General features: G+C 44.9%; 1 protein-coding gene across 2 annotated transcripts in view; it reads right to left on the bottom strand.

Moving 5' to 3' along the window:
• LOC144101314 (uncharacterized) overlaps positions 1-19,437 on the bottom strand; it is a 177,039-nt gene that overhangs the window by 55,572 nt on the left and 102,030 nt on the right. The window contains exons 6-10 of one of the 2 annotated variants that reach the window (XM_077634419.1): positions 14,493-14,604; positions 11,927-12,072; positions 10,791-10,893; positions 9,025-9,124; positions 6,442-6,536 (exon numbers count right to left, since the gene is read on the bottom strand). The exons of the other annotated variant lie outside the window; for it this stretch is intronic. The gene's annotated coding sequence lies outside the window, so the exon portion shown is untranslated. The remainder of the gene's footprint in view (positions 1-6,441; positions 6,537-9,024; positions 9,125-10,790; positions 10,894-11,926; positions 12,073-14,492; positions 14,605-19,437) is intronic. 2 annotated transcript variants of the gene reach the window in all.

The following is a 19,437-nucleotide window of genomic DNA, read 5'->3' as shown; positions in this document are numbered from 1 at the left end:
ACTTTCTTCCCTGAATTATTCCTGAAAATTTGGGCAATGCGTTAATTGCGCGGGATAGAACAGCCAGAAATCATTTGAAGCGGTAAAAATGGGAGAAAGGGCAGGTTGGGAGAATAAGCACTTCATCCGGTGTGACTAACGTTCTCAATAAAGCGGAATGCAGTATTCAGCGCGCATTCCATGTATGAGAGCATACGGCTACCTCTATCCCGCACCCATAAGTGACGTAGCGGCCCGCAATGCTCTCAACATGTGTGTAGCTACAGTTCTCTAATCACGTGTTACGTATATAAGTCGCGACAATTTCTTGTACCGCTCAGTGATCAAGGAACCCGTACCAGGTTCCGAAACGTCTTTAATTTCATGACATGGTCAGTGACCGCATTCCTTTTTCTTTTTTTTTCTACAGTTCTCTCTACCATAGCTCTCACCTTTTCGCATTCGACACATGGTGGAGATTCGCAATGAAAAAATGGGCACCCACAGACATTCGCAGTATTATAAGCAGACTTGCGCACCAACAGTATCAGGTGCAATAATGACGCGAAGAAAACAATTGTACGTTCCGAGAGCACAAGTTCAGCCTGCGCTCATTACGCGACCCTGTTCACTAGGCGAGTAGATGTGTTAGTTTGATTCGCTTTTTTTCAATTTCTGCATGAATTCGCATCATCCGCATCCCCTTTCCTTGTAGTAGTCAACAAGTCGGCGACATTTAGGTCTGATAAATAACCGCCGCTGTCTTCGGCCATGTTGGAGGTACTAGTGTAGCTGAAGGAAAATAAATCAGCCTATATAGGCAGCAATTTGCGTTTAGCTTACTGCCCAATACCATCACGCCCTGAATCGCAATCAACACTCGTTAAAAACGCCACTCATGGCGCACTTACTCTGGCGTACTTTGCAAATTGGGCATGCCAGCCGCCCTAGTTCAGGAAATAGAAGGCGACCACACGAGTCTCGATGCAGGCTGTCACATCCAAAGGACCGATGCTGCCGGAGAAAAACAAGAACTTCAATGCACAGACATCGCGCGAAAAGTTCCAAGAATATCTACACATTCTCGTCACGACCATGCATTTCCTTGTCGTAATTCCTTCCCTTCCTTCTAGCGCTGTTTCGTTAACAAGTACTGTTTGGCACAGCAGAGGGGTTTAGTCCCAGCTGCAGAGACAATCGCTGATGCCATTTTTGTCCACATAGAAAGCTCCTTGAAGCGTGTACTCATGTATCTATAGCGGTCAAAGAATGACGCAAGGCTTTGAAATAATTCGGGCAATGACTTCCTCTCTATAGTGCAGACAGGCGGGTGTCATACTTAACCCCGATCGAAGCTCCGACCTAAAAAATGAAACTATAACTTCTGGGCTCTAACATCACGATGCGACGTACGTGCTTTGAGGGACGTCGTACTGAGGGCTTCAGATTTATTCTGACCATCTGGGTTTCCTCAACGTGGGCTGGTTGTTAATGTGACAATCGCGGGTGCCATTTTGTAGCGATAGATACATTACGGTAGCATTTGGAGCCTTCAGCGTGGCCAGCTGCACCTAAGGCGTCACTCTAGGTTTTACAAAACTAAACCACCGCCATTTTTTCTCTCCACCTGTCAAAGCTTACTTTCCTTTCTTACAGTCTAGAGACGGCAGAGGCCCACTTCAAGCGTCCACTGTGTTTGTGCACATACCTGGCGACTCATCCGTGTATGAGGCTGAAGGGAGACAGCAGCACTCCCCTGCAGTGGATGATACGGCATGGTCAATAACCGGTGCGTTAACCAAACATGTTAGAAAACAAATGTGGAACGAATTATTCAATACGCAGTTTTTTAGTGCTTATGATATTAGACAGTTCCTGAAATACCAACACTGTTGTTGCAGTATTGTTGGCCACAAGAAGGCAAGTTATCGATTTAGCCTACACTTGTAGAGGGAACGGAATAAACTGGTGGTGCGGAAGCCCATCAACGAGTTGGGAATAAGATGGAATGTAGAAGAATTCAGGATCTATAGCTGCAGCACAAGTAATTGGCCCAACATTGAAAGTGTATTGGCAAAGCTGGCCCTACAAAGGACCAGGATGGGACCATCCTGTTACTATATTGGGCCGATGACCTGAGCTGCTTGGGTAGCTGCAGCAAAGATATTTGGCTTTAACCGAGGACGACGTCATTAACGTTCAAGCTATGAAGGATCAATCCCGGGACTTTGAAAGGAGCAAGTGAACGCCTAAGCCACTAAGCAACAGCGGCTGCTCGAACGGCTGCTATACCGCTACGCAAGCAAAACAGGTAATTGGCCCAATATTGGCAATATACTGGTAAATACCTGTCCTGTTTTGATGTTTTGAGCACTTTTGATGTTTAAAGGCAAAAATAAAAATAAGTCAATGCAATGTCAAACGAAAAATGTATAGAAATCAGTTAAATGCTTATTAAAAGTGGTGCACAGTGCTCCCGTGTATTGCAGATAGAAGCTGTGCATTTCCGGCAGCATGCGCACTGCCTGGGGCGGGCCACAGTAGTGATTTCTAATTTCCACGCGTAAGCAAGATAGCAGATTGTCAGCGATTCTCAAACGCCATCTAAAATCTCTTCTTCAATAAAGAGCTTTCTCCCTCTCTTTACTGCAGGTAGCAACTTTGTCGGCTATTTCCTTTCCCCACAGGTGGCCTTGGATTCAGGGCATCTTTTTTAGAATTACGGTGTCTTTGAGTGCCAATTAAAGTGAACTTTGATTTTAACGGTCACCCCGCTGAGGTCTCCTATGGGCAGCAGATTTGCTTAGTGAACGATTGATGCTTGATCGATAAAAACACTCTGTGATTAAGGCACTCGCTGATAAAGATGGATAAAGACCCTATGATGAAAAACTTACATCCGGGCAACTCACTTTGCATGAACTTGAGACAACGGTATCAATGGTTACGTGTATATAGGAGACAGGTGCTATTGGATAGCGTAAAATATTCCCTGACTTGCCCTCTACTTCACCCAGCGTCCTCATTGACGACAGAGTGCACTAAAATCTCCTGCTATCAGATATGGTCTAAAGTGTGAGTTTTAGATGTGATTCGAGATAAACTGCGCATACTGTGAGGGTCTTTCAGTTAAGAAGTATGGAATATGCCGCCGGCATTCAAAGTGTTCATTGCCGCATAGGCAACGTTATAGATGCCGATGATATTTGAGGAAAGGAACGGTTGTTTACTGTTTAACGTCCCACAGCGACTCAGGCTATGAGGGACGCAGGAAGTGAGAGGTAGTGCGTAACTGGCTCCCTGGATAATTGGACAGCTCAATCGCGCACTCAGGCAGTGGTGCCCGCCTGCGAATCCAGTTTTGCATAATAATTTGCGCTTAGCAATGCTGAACCACCAACACTTTCCAGGTTGTGCATACCTCCCACGACTGGTTTTAGTCCCGCTTCCTCTGTGTCATTAAAACGCGGCATTCAATTCAAATAAGACAACTTTAGTTTGTCCTTAGTGTCCAAAACAACTAGTCGGAAGATCATAATTTGACTCAAAATCATCGCTATTTTCGCGACCATTGTGTAAAGAATTTAGCCAAGGTAACAAAGGAATCTGTCTCAATAATTCACGTTGAAATTTGAACATTTAACCGACGACAGCGTTATTGTGGCCTCAGGCACGCACCCCTAGTCCAGGACGAAAAAGCCGACCAAAGCATCACTGTTCCCTGATGCTGCATCCAAACAGCCGATGCTGCAAGAGAAAAAAAACAGTATAAGCAATTTGCTCCTTCATATTTCAACGGCTGCATTTCCTTGGCGCAAAAGGTACCAAGCCCAATTGAAACCCAATAAACACGACACCGGCAGTGCTACAGGGAGCTCAAAAACCTTGTGGAATCTATGACGTCATAATGATTTACCAACCTGTCACGTATCCGGCTGGGTGTTGCCTTGCGGGTACCGCCACCAGGGGTTGAAGGCATGTGCTCGGCTGGTGGTGTAGATGCTCTCCTGCCAGCCTTAGCAGCGCTGCGAGAATACGGACTAGTTTATTTTCTACGTTCGAATAAATGGGGATGTTCGGGCCTACACGCCTGTCTGTTTTGGTTGGATGACTTAATCTTCAACCTGCTCCCCTCCGTGGACACTCATCGTCACATTACAGCAGGCCGACCTCTCCACCTCTCGTTCCATTAAATTGCTTTATCTCGCTCATAGTTGTGCAGGTTTCGAGCTCTACATTGAAAGATTTATACGGTCACATATGGAAGCACACATTGCTTGCAAAATCGTACCAAGGATATGGTTTTTTTTATTCCTTTCCCATGGTAACGGATCTGTTTTGCCGACTTCTATTGCCTGCACTGGTCAAGAGACTAGAGTCTGGTCACTTTAGAGACGTACTGCGGATATGTATATGGTGCGGCACGAAAATAAACACTGCCCAACTCTTTATTTATTTATTTATTTATTTATTTATTGATACTGCGATCTTTTACAAGACCTTCGCAGGGGTGGGCACACAATACATAAATTCTGGAAACAACAAAAACGACCTCAGGAACAAGCAAACAAACAAGAACAATTGATCAACAATTTAAGATCAAGAAACAATGAAACAAAGAAATGTAGCGGTACGTCATTATAAAAAAAGTTAAAGGTGGCTTTCAAACCTTTTTAGTGAAGTTTGGGTTACTGCATCATTAGTTAGATTATTCCAGTCTGTAATCGTTCTGGGGAAAAAAGAGTACTTAAAGGTGTTATTTCGTGCGTTTAATGGTGTTACCGTAAAATCATGGCGTTGTCTTGTGTTGTACCCTGAGGAGAACGATATAATATTGGATGTGTCAATATTGTACTGACCTTTGATTAACTGAAATAAAAATTTTAGACGACAGATGCGATTTCTATGAGAGACTGGAAGCAAACCACTTTGATTAAGAAGTGCAGTGATAGAAACGACCGACAGAAGCGCATCGGACAGCGCAAGCGGTGCACTGCCCTCACTCACCAAGGCGTCTCCTCTTCCTGCTTTGTTCGCTGCAGCGTTGTTAGAGGCCAGCACAGGATGAAACAGCGGACTTGTCCCTCACTACTTGCACTACGGTGCTCATGTCTGGCATGGTGCGGGACACGTAGGCGTTGGCGAACTGCGTCCCCAGTCACCCCTGAAGGAGGAGTAGAGGATTAAAGTTTTTGGCCGGAAATGTGTCGAAGGCACCTATATGAATCCTGCTTACACACAAATACCATCACGCCATGAATAGCAGTCAAATGGATACCGCAGCGGCGGGGTCTCAACAAACTCACCCTTCTGCAATCTGCCCATCGGCCACGCTTACAGGGCAAGTTCAGGACGAGAAAGCCGACCCACGCAGCATCCAGAATGGATGGAACATCGGGATCGTCCGTGCAGCCTGCGTAGACAGACGATATGGCCATCTCACTGCATATATACAGCGTATCGCATTGCATGGTGAGCGAGGGACAACTGTCTGGGATCTCACTGAGCAGGCACGAGCGGATCAGCCACCGTCTACCTCTTCGGCCTGGGCCCTGCTTTTCTACCCCAGCATCTGCTGCCGCTCAGTGCCCAGTGTCCCTCATAGCGCAGTGACCCGGTGCAGAGCGCAGCACCACCCTTACAAAAACTTCTTTACACTTCTTTACACAAGGCACAGTTCTTTGCCCCTTGCTCTTTCTAATATACATTAACGATTTGCTTTCCACGGTAACATCTAGCATCCGCCTTTTCGCGGATGATTGCGTACTCTACCGCCCCATAACTAACGCCGAGGATGCTTACATCCTCCAAAATGACCTGGATAACATACAGCAGTGGTGCACTACGTGGCTAATGGCCCTAAATACTGCAAGGACTGTGCAAATTTCCTTTCACCGCCGCCGAAATTATACTCCGCCTACTTATAAAATTAACCATACTGCCATTATTTCCGCTAACTCTTTTAAGTATCTTGGTATTAACCTCGCTAGTGGCTTATCATGGTCTTGCCACATTAACCACATAATAATATCATCTAATCGAGCAATTGGGTATCTCCGGCGTAACCTGCGCATGACACCTTCTTCCTTAAAATTACTAGCTTATAAAACATTTGCGGGACCTAAACTTCAATACGCTTGCGCAATATTTGACCCCCATCAGTCTAACCTTGCCTCAGCACTTGAATCTGTTCAGAATCGGGCCACTCGCTTTATCCTTACAATACAATACAATACAAATCCTATAGACAGTCTATAAACAATCTACAGATTTATGGCCATACACATTTAGTTGACTTCTGTCTATATAAAGTCTATAGACTCTGAAGTCTATAGACTTTTCTTAGAAGCCCGGTTGCTGGAAACGTGTTACGCATCACGAAGGCATTGCCAGAGTTATTGCAGTGCAGCTGGAAATGTACTGCGAGAATTTACAAAGTATAGTATTGGGTTGGCCACGTACCTGCTAAGGTGAGGCTGACGGGAGACAGTTGCAGCCCCTGAAGTGGGACAGCAGGGTCTGCAAAGATGCGCGGTGATGTAGACTTCAAAAATACACTGCAACAAATTATTTATAAACTGTCAGTAGTACTGATCTATTGGTGGACTCTTTGCTTTTACTGCTTTGCGCACTGCTACAGTAGAGTTGGTTTAATGTTCGCACAATGTCTGAAGTCAAGTTCACTCTAAAAGTTATTGCTTTCATTTTTAGTTCTGCTGTGGGCTGGCGGCCATGTTATGTATGCCTGCATTGCTCATTTGTGCTGCATCTGAGTAGATGCGTTATAGTTATGCGTGGCAGCGGGTGTATCAATGCGCAACCACAAGCTGTTGGACAACTGTTGTATTTACTCCCTCCATGAATGTACTTTCTTCCCTGAACTATTCCTGAAAACTTGGGGAATGCGTGAATTACGTGGGATAGAACAGCCCGAAGTCATTTGAAGTGGTAACAATGGGAGAAAGGTTAGGTTCGAAGATTAAGCGCTTCATCCATTATGAATAACGTTCTGAATAAGGCGAAATGCACTTTTCAGCATGGGTTCCGTGGACGAGAGCATACTCTTACCTGAATCACACACCCATAACTGACGTAGGGGCCCGCAATGCTTTATGTGCAAAGCTATAGTTCACTCAAGCATTGCTCACACGTTTTAGAATTCTGCACAGGGTGTAGTTGTTTGACATCGAAAAATGGAAACCTACAGGCATTCACCCATTATTGTAAGCATTCTGGCAGCGGCACTTCGCAAGTAAATTTACAAACTATGACAGAGTCATCCACGGTGAGGTTAAGGCAAAGGGTCACAGCTCTGCAGTCGGCATCACAGGGTTAGAGAAGATGCGCAGTGCTGTGCTCGAAAATACACCGTAACAAATTCTTGTAGATACCCTCGATGATACTGATCTATACTGCTCGTACTCGTATTGCAGTATTGCTTTAACTTTGGAGTAACGTTCGCTTTTAGAGCGATAGTTCTACTCAATGCGAAGTCAGACCGGTGTACGTATATGACATTGAAGTGACTTTCGGACTCAGCGATTTCATAGTGAAGGCTTTATGTCAGATGCCGAAGAATGTTTAGACTATGGCCAATACGATGGTATCTCTAAATTATACCCAGGTCGTTTCCAAAAGATAGTCCATCCCACCTGAAAAAACTTGGGCGAACCCCCCCTCCCCCCCCCCCGAAATATTACCTTCATTCGATATGTACCAAAGTCGATGTTCGGGCCCGGGCCCGGGCCACTCCAAAATTAGGCCCTTCGCCCCCTATAATCTTGACCTTCGATTTGGACAAAAATCTATATCCAGGCTGATTTGAATGTGCTCGCCGCATGGTAGTCTTCAAATATGGCCCAGAAATTTGAACTTGACCGATATGGACAAAACCGATGTCGAACCATAACTGAGCGCGCCCGACACGATGGCAAACTGCACATTTAGCCTCGGCGATTGTCGAAATGTCATCGCTAGACCATTGGGTTCTACCATGGTTATACCGTACAACTTTTTCGCCTAAAACATTAAACATAAACATAAAGTTAATTTCAAAGTGTTAAAGATTGTTCTGCGTAGTATGCAGAGCCACCGTATTTACTCGCTCTATGAACACACTATCTTACCCGGAAGATTCATCAAAATTGGTATGGTGTGTTAATTACTCCCGAAAGAACCAGAAAGAAAAATTGAAGCCCAAAAAATGGGGATCTACTGGTAGAAATATCACCCCATCCTCCACGACTAACCTTATGAATAATCGAAGCGCACCATTTTTGTAGCGGACGGTGAGGTATAAAAATCATAATATTTGACAGATGGTGTGCTGTTCGGTGTCCAGACGTGGGCGCCTACTGGCCTTTACTTATCTGCATACTTCGTGCCTACAGAACAAGGTGCAATCATGACGCGGCGAAAAAATTAAAATAAGTTTCGACAGTAACCCGCCGCGGTGGCTCAGTGGTTAGGGCGCTCGGCTACTGATCCGGAGTTCCCGGGTTCGAACCCGACCTCGGCAGCTTCGTTTTTATGGAAGCAAAACGCTAAGGCTCCCGTGTGCTGTGTGATGTGAGTGCACGTTAAAGATCCTCAGGTGGTCGAAGTTATTCGGGAGCCCTCCACTACGGCACCTCTTCCTTTCTTCTTTTACTCGCTACTGTAGCCCTTCCCTTATGGCGCGGTTCAGGTGCCCAACGATATATGAGACAGATACTGCGCCATTTCCTTTCCCCAAAAACCAATTATTATTATTACGTTTCGACGTTAGAAGTACAGGCCGCCCGCATTAAGCCAGCTTATTGATTCGGCCAGTAAAAACTATGCCTGATTCCCTTTTAATGTTCCATGCACGAATTCGCACCATGATAAATAACCGCCGCATGATAAATAACCGCCGCTATGTTCGCCCATGTTGAAGGTAGTGTAGTCGAAGGTCAATAAATCTCCCTTTACAAGTCTGCAGTTGCGAAATAACTTATTGAGGAACCCCACAGCACCCTTAATCACAAATAAAGCTGGTTAAAATGCCCCTCTTCGTGGCCTTACCCGTGAACGGGTTACAGGCACCCAAGCTGCCCTAGTTCAGGAGAAAGAAGCCAACCGCTGAAGACTCAGTCTGTAGGCCGCCACATCCAAATCACCGATGCTGCAAAGGAAAAACCAGAAAAAAATAGTGTACAGGCATCACTTGAATGGTGCGAAGAATATCTATGCATTCTCACCGCAGTCATGCAATGCCCTATCGCATTTTCACACTCCCTCCATTTAGCGCTGTTTCATTAACGTGCACCGACTTCGCCCACCACACGGTTTCAGTTTCCGACATAATCACTGCTGTCATCTTTGTCCACATAGAAAGCTCCTTGAAACCTGTCCTTATATAAGGATGCGGTCAAGCAATGAGGAAAGATTTGTTCTAGATGCACAGAATTTGTACTAGTCACAGTGCAAGAGACACTTGTCAGCAGTGGCACGAGAAACTATGGCAGCGGCGCTGTCGGGAGACGAATCGTTCGCATCATTGCCAGTTCCGCCACAGTCATGTTTACGAAGGCGTTGCTTGGACGGTTTAAAAGGAAAAAAAATAATACATTCTGTGTGAAAAGAAAAATGCAGACAAATAAGTTGTGAATGCTTGTTAAAACATCTGTACAAGTGCACTCGAACCAATGGAAGATAGAAGCCCTGCATTTTAACGGCGTGTACCCCCAATAAGTAAGCCCTATCCTTCCCATGCATTCCAGGGGATGCTCCTACATATTGTTATAAATTAATGCCTACCAAATCGAAAAAAGGAACAAATAATTTTGATTCAGTATATTCACACCTGTGTAATAAAAAAGAGGCAACCATTGCCGCTTTCCATCGATAGTCTCGTTTAGTGGTAGCATTGTAACAAAAATCTTGTTTTGAGGTGAGTGGAAAATAAAAATGAACTTTATGATAAGGGTATGGAGGTGATCATTCCTACTAGCGTTATCTAGTACAACTCAGTCATCAATCATCAATCGATTGATGATTTATCGACAAACACACTGTGATAAGTTATATCCTGGCAACTCATTTTGCATGAACTTCGACAACGGTATCAATGTTTACGTGTATATAGGAGGCAGATGTTATTGAACAAAAACATATATCCGGGCATTGCATTCCGCATGAACATTATCTATGTTTACATGCATATAGGAGGCAGATGTTATTGGATAAAGTAAAATATTCCATGCCTTGGCCTCTGCTGTCTTCGACTTCCATATTGACGAGAGTGTGCACTGAAATCTCCTGTTATTGGATAAGGTCTAAAGTGTAAGTTTTGTTTGTGATTCGAGATAAACTGAGCATACTGTGATTGTCTTGGAGCTTATTAGTATGGAATAGGCCGCCGACGTTCAATGAGTTCATTGGCGCATAGGCAACGTTATAGGCGGCGATAATTTTGAGGAAAGGAAAAGTGCCTAACTAGCTCCCTGGATCATTGGACAGCTGAGTCGCGCTCTCAGGCAGTGGTGCCCGCCTGCGAATCCAGCTTTCGCCGAATATTTCGCACTTAGCAATGCTAACCACCAGAACTTTCCAAGTTAAGCAACGCTCGCTGAGACTGGTTTTAGTCCTCGCATCCTCTGTGTCATTAAAACGCGGTATTCAGTCCAGATAAGACAACTTCAGTCTGTCCTTACTGTCCAAAACAACAAGTCTGCAGACCATAAGTTGGCGAAAAATCGTCGCTGTTTTCTCGACCATTGAGGAAAGAATTTAGCAAACTTAAAAGAGGATTCTGTTTGGGTAAATCACACTGAAATTTGAACACTTACTCCGCTCAACTGGGGAGAGTGCTCAGGCACGCACCCCTAGTTCAGGCTGAAGAAGCCGACCAAACCATCATTGTTGCGGGATGCCGCATCCAAATAGCCGATGCTGCAAAAAAAAAAAGAGTATAACTTCAACACGTGTGATAGGACCACTGAATATCTCGAAAGGACAATACAGTAAGTAATTCCGGACTTCATATTTCCTTCCTTCAAGCATCGTACCCGAAAAGGGAAGGTGCTGCCGTTTTATTTATTCTGGGAACAACTGTGGGATTAATTCACTAAATTTTTGTTAGTATAGAGAAGCATTTGAGTGTTTGCGTATCGCGTCAATTCATGGCTACTCCCCTATTTGGCGATAGCGTACACAACTCGTTCGGTCTAAAAGCCGTTGTCGCAGTAGTAGTCGGCAGTGCGAGTCGGAAATATTCGGGCACTCGGTAAAAATAAACTGTAGAATGGTATATAATTATATAATGGTATGCCCATGTTTGTTGTTGGTTACTAGTGCTTGAACATTTGACTGTAAAGTGTTCGTTTTTTACGAGTTTAAGGCCTCTAGAAATAAACCGCGTAAGTGCATACACATAATTGGGAAATAAAATTTCAGAAAAGGAACAAAGCTTGAGCCGCAAGTTTTCAAGCTTAAAGACTGAGGCAGTGAAGTTGGGCCTAAAAATTCGTAAATTCGGCGTGCGCACTACTACGAAGACCCGGTAATATGGAGGACGTTATAAGGGTATCACAATCTCAATTTTCATGAGCGAGAATGATTGACACATCAGACTATTATAGTAGTCTAACAGTTCATGGTTCTACAATGGGAATCAAAAACGCTCGCTGCAGTGTAATTTAGGCACAGTCGAGATAGAGCAGACACGACTGAGGTGGTGAACGCCATCAAAGCGAGCAACAGAGCTGGAATACCAGGTTAAAGGGCTTAACAAAGGCCGTCTTGCTTGTAACTGCGAGCACTAGTAAAGAAAGCTTTCAAACCAACTGACGATATTCATAGCCTCAATGCAGTTTCTAGATCCATGATTATACTGGAACATCGAACAATGCCACAACTAATGGGGCATTTTGCTTATACTCTAGAGCTTTGGTCGCAGTATAAGGCAAGAGAATTAGAGACGTACGCGTACTGTGATTCCTTGAACCTGGATGAGTTACGAAGGCCACGCGGAGACTGAGGTGCAATTGTTGGTGCATGCCTTGGACAGCCTTGGGCAGATGGCAGTTCTGAGGGTGGGAGCCATCAAGCCCTCTGTCCGGCGCCGAGACTCTGGGTGCAAAAGAGAGAGAAAGAAGGATTTTCATTTATCTTCTCATGGACGCAGAGACTCTGATTTAAGTGCAACCGTCACTTGACGCTTTGTGGGTCCCAGCACCTTTGCGCGACGTTCGACGGCCGTGAACGGTAGTTACCGATTTCCTGTTTGCCGGACAACTGGACAGTTTTGATCGTACCTTTTTGGCAGAATTTCGGGCCCTAATCTTCAGGGCGCACAGCGCGGGGCTGCTTTAGCAGGGCACACCGATAAGATTCCCATGAGACCGCGCGCGCAAGCAGCGTTCTCTTCCTGGGCACGCTAACACGAAGGAAATTAGACAGCCTATACGGTCTATTTCCCAGTCTAGTCCTATTTTCAGTCTAGCCCCTTCTAGGAACGGGGGGATGCATGGCACAACCTTGATCTGAGGACAAAAAAGATACAGGAACGCTGGGTTTTAGCTTTTAGCGGTAGCTTTTCGCCATCGTTCGTGTTTTTTTTTGTTCTTGCACATAGCGTATAGGGGTGGTGGTGTCCACCTATAAAATGGACCGGTGATGCGCCTTTCCTTTCCTCAAAGCCCAGGGAGGTTCGGACTGCAAATAAGAATAGACTGTCCACTAAAAAGGGTACGGGCTTGTTATGAAATACAAATGCAGGAAGCCGACAGTCAGCGAAAAATTAGGAAAGCATAGGGCTCTTACTTTTTTCTTAACAAAATACAATAGCCCATGAAGCGGTAATACATAACTCAGCTGACCGCCTATTGTTCGCCAAGTATAGGTTCCCCTTGGCTTCCAACATTCAGGTTATCTTTCCTCAGGCTTCTCCGTGCGATTAAAGTGCACGAGCTGTTGTAAAACACAACAAATAAACTTGAATATCCAAACGCCTAACCTTCAGGGAGGTTTGTCAGCCTCAGAGATTCGTACTGTTTTTCATCTACTTCATCAATGCGCTTGTTCTTGCGAGATTGGCCTGTGGCTGCTATACCTGCACTTAACTTCCTGCTATTTTCTACTAGACTGGTTCTTTTGTGATTAGGAGCCTGTATTCCATCGATACAGGCCAGTTTCCGTTTCACCTCAGTGGCCCTTTAACTCTGTTAATTGAAATGCAATCATTTCAGATTTGAAATATAATTGATTTAAGAGCTGAGACGATATTCCACTGGTGAGATTCGAAACCATGACCACCGGATCGCGCGTCCGATGCTCTACCAACTGAGCTACGGCAGCGGCTATTCATTCATGTGCTTTCGGTGGTATATGTTCCCCGTAACCTAACCTTGAGAGTTCATCAGCGCCAACCTAGACCCGTCCATAGCGGTTGACGTAATGAGACCTGCGATAACCCGATTGTCACGTGACACGCGATCGACCGGTCAGGGAGGAAGCTGTGCCAGAACCGCCTCATGCTACTCATGGCATCAAGACTTCTAGAAGCGAGGCACGCGTTACGCTATTAGCACACAAAGTTAGGGTAAAGATTGGCTCATTATCACATACAACGGCAGGAAGCCAACAGCCAGCGAAACGAAGGAAAGAAAAGGAAATGTTTTATTTGTTAATATTTGCATTTATTAAGAAAAGAATAACAGATAAAATATCCCCCTATGTTGCCTTCCTGTATTAGATAGGAAACTAGACAGCATAATTTCCTTCGTCCAAGCAGGCCCAGGTCTCATCATACAGCCCTTTGAAAGCTGATCGCACTAGAACTAAGTCGAGCTGGAACATACGGAATCCCAATGACCTAGAGTAACTAGACATTGTGATCACAGGGCTAGTAGACAGCAGCGACGCTGCTCTGACTCAGCAGTTCATCAGAATTTTGTGACTGCTGCGATATTCGGCGCTCCAACACCCCCACCTAGCTTATAGTAATCGGAACGTCCTCATCTGGAACCTTAACTTAAAGCGTTAAGGCAGAATCCGCGGTGTGTAAAACACAATCAGGCGTCGATCGATTGCTATTATATGCAGTATGAATTGAAAGAATTCGTGATCTAGGTCGGTAAAAGAAATATCAACTGCAGTCGAGCTAGAGAAAATGCGCAATGAATTCCACGGCTGCAGAAATAGTAAATTGAATTACAGGAGCACAGTGAACCGAGAGGAACTAACGACAGACTGAATACTCAACGTTTATAAAAGTTGCCTAAGGCGTAAGGAAATGAATACATATTACATGTAATTTCAGTGCATGTTTGCATGATTTGCTTGTTTTACGAAAATCGCGGCGCGACGCTCTGTTATAGTTTACCTATCTCAACAATAAAATAAAGCACAGGAAGCTTGAAATAATTCATTCGCTCGTAGTGGCCCACGATTATTCACCCTCTGATAACGCTAAGCGTTCTCTCTTCGATATTCATTTCTGCATATAATGGAACAGATGTGACCAAATAAGAAACAGGAGAGGGACACACCAGTGACGTATCCGGGCGGGTGTTGCCCTGGTACCGCATCCAGAGAGAGGCCGGTGCTTTGTCGGCTGGTCAGGTGATATGCGCCATCGATGCAAGTATGAGGAAGAACTTTCTACGTTAAAGGAAAGAGTGATTCAGGGATCTGCACGGCATAAAAACTATACAAAAAGCAATACACTACAACATGGTGAATTTAATCTTGAAATTTATCAATTGGCCGCCAAAACCTTGCCCAGCAAGTTAGCATCGTGAAAAATTTATGCGCCGAAAATCTGGGCGATGGTAGTCATGTGCTTTTGCGAGAAAACTACGCAGCAGCGAAGCATTTTCATTATTCCATCAAATATTCTAGTGCCTAACGACCAAGGGATTTGAGACACGCAGGACTCTGGGTCCCCGCACAGCCCCACAGCACTCTACGTTCGCGAGTTCATGGAGTTCCATGCCATAGGCGGCCCAGTTAGTGGCGATCTTTTGCCTGGCCGGGTCCGTCGAGAACAGTCTCTCATTCCATCCCGGTGGTCAAAAGCTAGTAAGCATGGTTCCGAAATCGAAACTATGTGGCCAGATTAGTTTTTTGTCATTGGAACGAGGGTGGTCGTCAGGCAAGCTGCCGAACGCATACCAGCAGAGCACAAGGAACCATCTACTTTGTATAGCCAGGTCTAAATGATATCTGGATGATCGCCAGTCCAGCATGCACTACGTCAACTCGTGGTGCTGTGGGCGCCAGTTGATGCGAGCCCTACAGTGTGCTATTTAACAAATGTCTGACAGCATACGCTTGGCTCGAAACCCCGCGGCAGTTCCAATTGTCTCGGTTTTTAAATTAATAAGGGGCCGAACAATGAAGTTTTACTGCACTGGAGTTCCGAATGCGTGACACAAAACCGGTAAGGTGCGCCGCATCGAAAAAAATGCAAACCCGTCTTCTCTGCGAATGAATATAATGCTAGTTATTACTCGAAGTGGCGAAGGGGCCTGCATTTTTGCTGTGGATGCATTTGTGTGCGTTGGGTTTTATGATGCATAAGGAGCTGAGGCTATCACGCGCCAAACAGGGTGGCAACATCTCACGGTTGTGCTAGCAGATAACTTGTTCTTAAAGAAAAATACTACTTTCTGATCACATTTTTTCTTTTAAGCATGTAACAAATATTGCATTCTCTCCTAAGAGCAGACTGGGGTGGTTCGTGACCGACAGGCGAAAGGGATACCCAGGGGCAGCAACGTCGACTTTTTTTTTTTGTTGCGTGTGCTGGTGCGCTGCAACAAGTGTAATGAAGAAAAACAGACTACTTTCACAGACTAATTCACCAAGAACACCGGCGTTCAGGGGTGTTTTGTGCATCTCCTAAACCCATTTACGAACTTTGGGAATGCCCAGCATCTACCTTCTTCCCTTATCTCCAACCTAAGTTCCAAAAATACAAAAGGAAAATAAACGCGTAAGAATTTCATGCATCAAAGAAAGCACACCAGGAACAGAAAAGAGAAGGCCGGAAGTCGTCCACGTACCTGTTCAGATGAGGCTGACGGCAGACAGTCGCTGCCCTGCAGTGGACAAATGATCAGCAAAGATGCACGGTATTGTACTGTTCAATAATTACAAACTAAAAAAAAAGTATTGCTGATAACGTCGTTAACACTGATCTATTGCTGCACTACTTGCCGATACTGCAGCTCCGGCTGGTATAGTACTGTTCCTGTAGTTGGAGTCCTATGACATTTTTTTCTTTGTAGTTTAAGTAAAATTCCAATTATACAAACACTTTCTGTATCTGTACTGCATTTTTTTCCACTGTCACTGGTATCCCTCCATTACTTCGCACCTGTATTACCGGGTGACAGATGCTGTGTGTCACCGCAGTGTTTTTGATACAAGGTGTTCTTGGAGGTATATGGAGCTAGTCGACCTCAATTTGTTATTTGAGCGCATCCACAGCAACTTTCTCGTGTCACCGCTATAATATTTACAAACGGGGAAAAACTTGGCTGTGTATATATATTTCGAACTTCTTTAAGCTTTCGATTTAATAAATTTCTCCTTGCTCATCACAAAAATTTGGAGCTTATAAGTGTCTACCTTTTTGAACATTGTATTTGTTTCTGATATACACGGAAGTGTATTAAAATTGAGGTGCGGGCGACTTGGTTGATCATGTTTGACGAAGCAAAGCAAGGTACAAGGACATAGACCGAAGGATATATCGGATAGAAGTATGCATCTGTCGTCGGGTTACAAGGTGATATGACAGGGATTTAGTGAACATAAGGGTGAAACATATTGAGCACAATTCCGCATACCGAGCGGGAAAAGTGGTTGGAATGGTGTCAGTTCCGGGGGTTTTTTCGTATCTATGCTGAGCATCAAGGATAGAAAATCTTCTGAAATATGGACGTCTTGTAAAGGTGGTGTCTCAAGCGACGAAAATGATGGAGCGATCCCACCATCGCTAGTGAACACTGAGCTAAAGTAGTGGTTTTATGCTCGTGCTATTTCTTCTCTGTCGGTTACGTCGAGAAGCAGCTTTTTGTTCTTATCCTTGCATTTATTTCTGTATTGAAAGAAATGCTAAATAAATTGATTGATTGATATGTCTGTTATGGAAATGCTGAAAGAATGTTTGGCCTTCGGTGCTATGTGACGCCAAAACATTGCGGGAGATGAAAGAAGAAATCTTTTTAAGGACACACTCTGATAATATTCTTTGGCTTTCGTGATTGTTTTTCAGCTGCACGCGCAGTCTGTGCATCTTATGTGCGCTGTTTCCAGTGAGGTATAGCTTCTGCTGTTTCCTGGATTTATTCAGCTTGCGTCCCAAGCGGATAATATCCGTTGTTGTCCGGAGAGTAGAATTGTTCAGTACTTTTAGCTTGCTGGGTACAAAATTTTGTATTCATTTTAACACTGTTTCTCTAACTAAATGCCACAGGTGATCCACAGAGTGTTCAGGAGATTCGTATAGGGAACCAAGCTCAGAAACTTCTTGATCCAAAGCATCCAAAATGTCAACGTCACTGGCACGACAAAAAACAAAAACCTTTCTTTTTTCGTTTCGAGGTTTCATGCTGAAATTGTTTTGCATTATTAGGAACAACTTTCTATGGTCAGAAATGTCCTCAAGAAATTGGACGTGTGTGTTGCGGTGCATAATTTTGTGATTAACAAGACAGACGTCCAAAATTGAGCTGCTTTTGCGTTGGATTCGAGCGGGATCTTTCACCAGTTGGGTTAAGTTGTGCAGTAAAATAAGGTCGACAAGTGACACTCAGGCACCCCAAAGCTAATCTCGAAATTCGTGAGCCCGGTTTACTAGTGACATATTGAAGTCTTCGGCAAGTAAAAATTTGCGAGTGCGGTTTCAATATTTTGACAAGAACTGGTTTAGTTGGTCGAAGAACATGTCAACAACGTTCGGGGGCCAGTAGAACCCTGCTATAATTAAGTTTATTTCATCAAGGAACAGCTTTATAATCACACATTCAACTCCCATAATGTCCATAGCCTTGATATGCGTAATGACTCCAAAGACACAACAGCCACTCCAACAAAATGACACCTGAACCACGCCATAAGGGAAGGGATTAAGGAGGGACTCCGGAAGAAAGAGGCGACGAAGCGCGCGGCGCACCCACTCCTCCCTGGTTGCCATGGTTACAGCGCATGCGCACAACTTTCCTCTCGCGTGTACCGCGAAATGCTCGACTGGGAGCCTATTGTAGCTCCCGCTAGAAAAACTCACTGGACGATTATTACTACGTAACGCGAGATTCAACGAAAGCTGCTCAGCCGTTTAGTAGCGTGACCACTGGTGTAGTGGTCATAGAGCCACCCGTAGACGCAAGTATGCTGTTCATGAGCAATACCACTGCTACCGAGACTGCCTTCGTTTTGTGAATCTTTGTTTTTCATGCGTTTTCACGGGAACTCTCTCTTTTACGCTCTGATAAACACTGAGGCCAACGAGATAAGTCACTAGTGGATAAGCGAAGCAGCTTCCTATAGTTTCCTATGCAGGAACAGCAACAGTGCATGAGGGCTCGGAAATATTAAAGTCCAAATATTTAAAATCCCACGCACAAATGCTTCTACCATGCGCACAGATGTTTCTATAATCGAGATTTGAGACAATTACTGCGCAGTTCCCTTTCCCCAAAAATCAAATTCTAACTTTATTTTTGTTATAAGCAAAGGCGACTATTATGTAACCCGCCGCTGTGGCTCAGTGGACAGGGCTCTCGGCAACTGAGCCGGAGTATACGGGTTCGATGCCGACCGCGGCGGCCGGGTTTCGATGGATGGTGGAGGTGAAAAGCATTTATTTATCCATGTGTACAGACAGGTGCTCTAGGAGAGGCCCCTAGTGGGCGTCAGCCCTTACACTATAAGGCGGAGCCCCTGATTTCGGGACCCCGTTGGTCCTGACCGCTGGGGGCGAAACGCAAAGGCACCCGTGTGCTGTCACTGTCAGTGCACGATAAATATCCCCTGGTGGTCGAAATTATCCTTGACCCTCCACTATGGCATCTCTTATTTTTCACTCCCCCTTCCTCTCTTCTCTTACGGCGTGGTTCGGGTGTCCACCGTGATGTGTGAGACATATCGAAAAGGCCGTTTCCTTTCCTGAAAAACCAATTTTCAGTTTTCAATTTTTTCGACTATTATGAAGGTTTCATGATTGTTTTCGTTTTTTTTAGTTCTGTCCTCTCCTTCGGCTGCGTGGCATTCATTCCTTTGTAGCGGGCTGGCGGTCATCGTCCGCAATCTTCGCAAGCATCTCAAAAGATGAACGACCCCTTTCGGCTTCTCGATCCGACTTTGGGATCTAGCTCGACGCATCGGCTGACATCCAATGAAGAACAGGTGTCAGCAGCGCGTGGGAACCTTCGGCTGGATAGATAACATCTCCTTCCACAGTCGACGTGAACCCGACAGCATCCT

The sequence above is a fragment of the Amblyomma americanum genome, chromosome 8 (genome assembly GCF_052857255.1).
Source record: "Amblyomma americanum isolate KBUSLIRL-KWMA chromosome 8, ASM5285725v1, whole genome shotgun sequence".
In the NCBI taxonomy this organism is placed as follows: Eukaryota; Metazoa; Arthropoda; class Arachnida; order Ixodida; family Ixodidae; genus Amblyomma; species Amblyomma americanum.
Note: the sequence above shows the minus strand (reverse complement) of the source record. Positions and strands in the feature narration are given on the sequence as shown.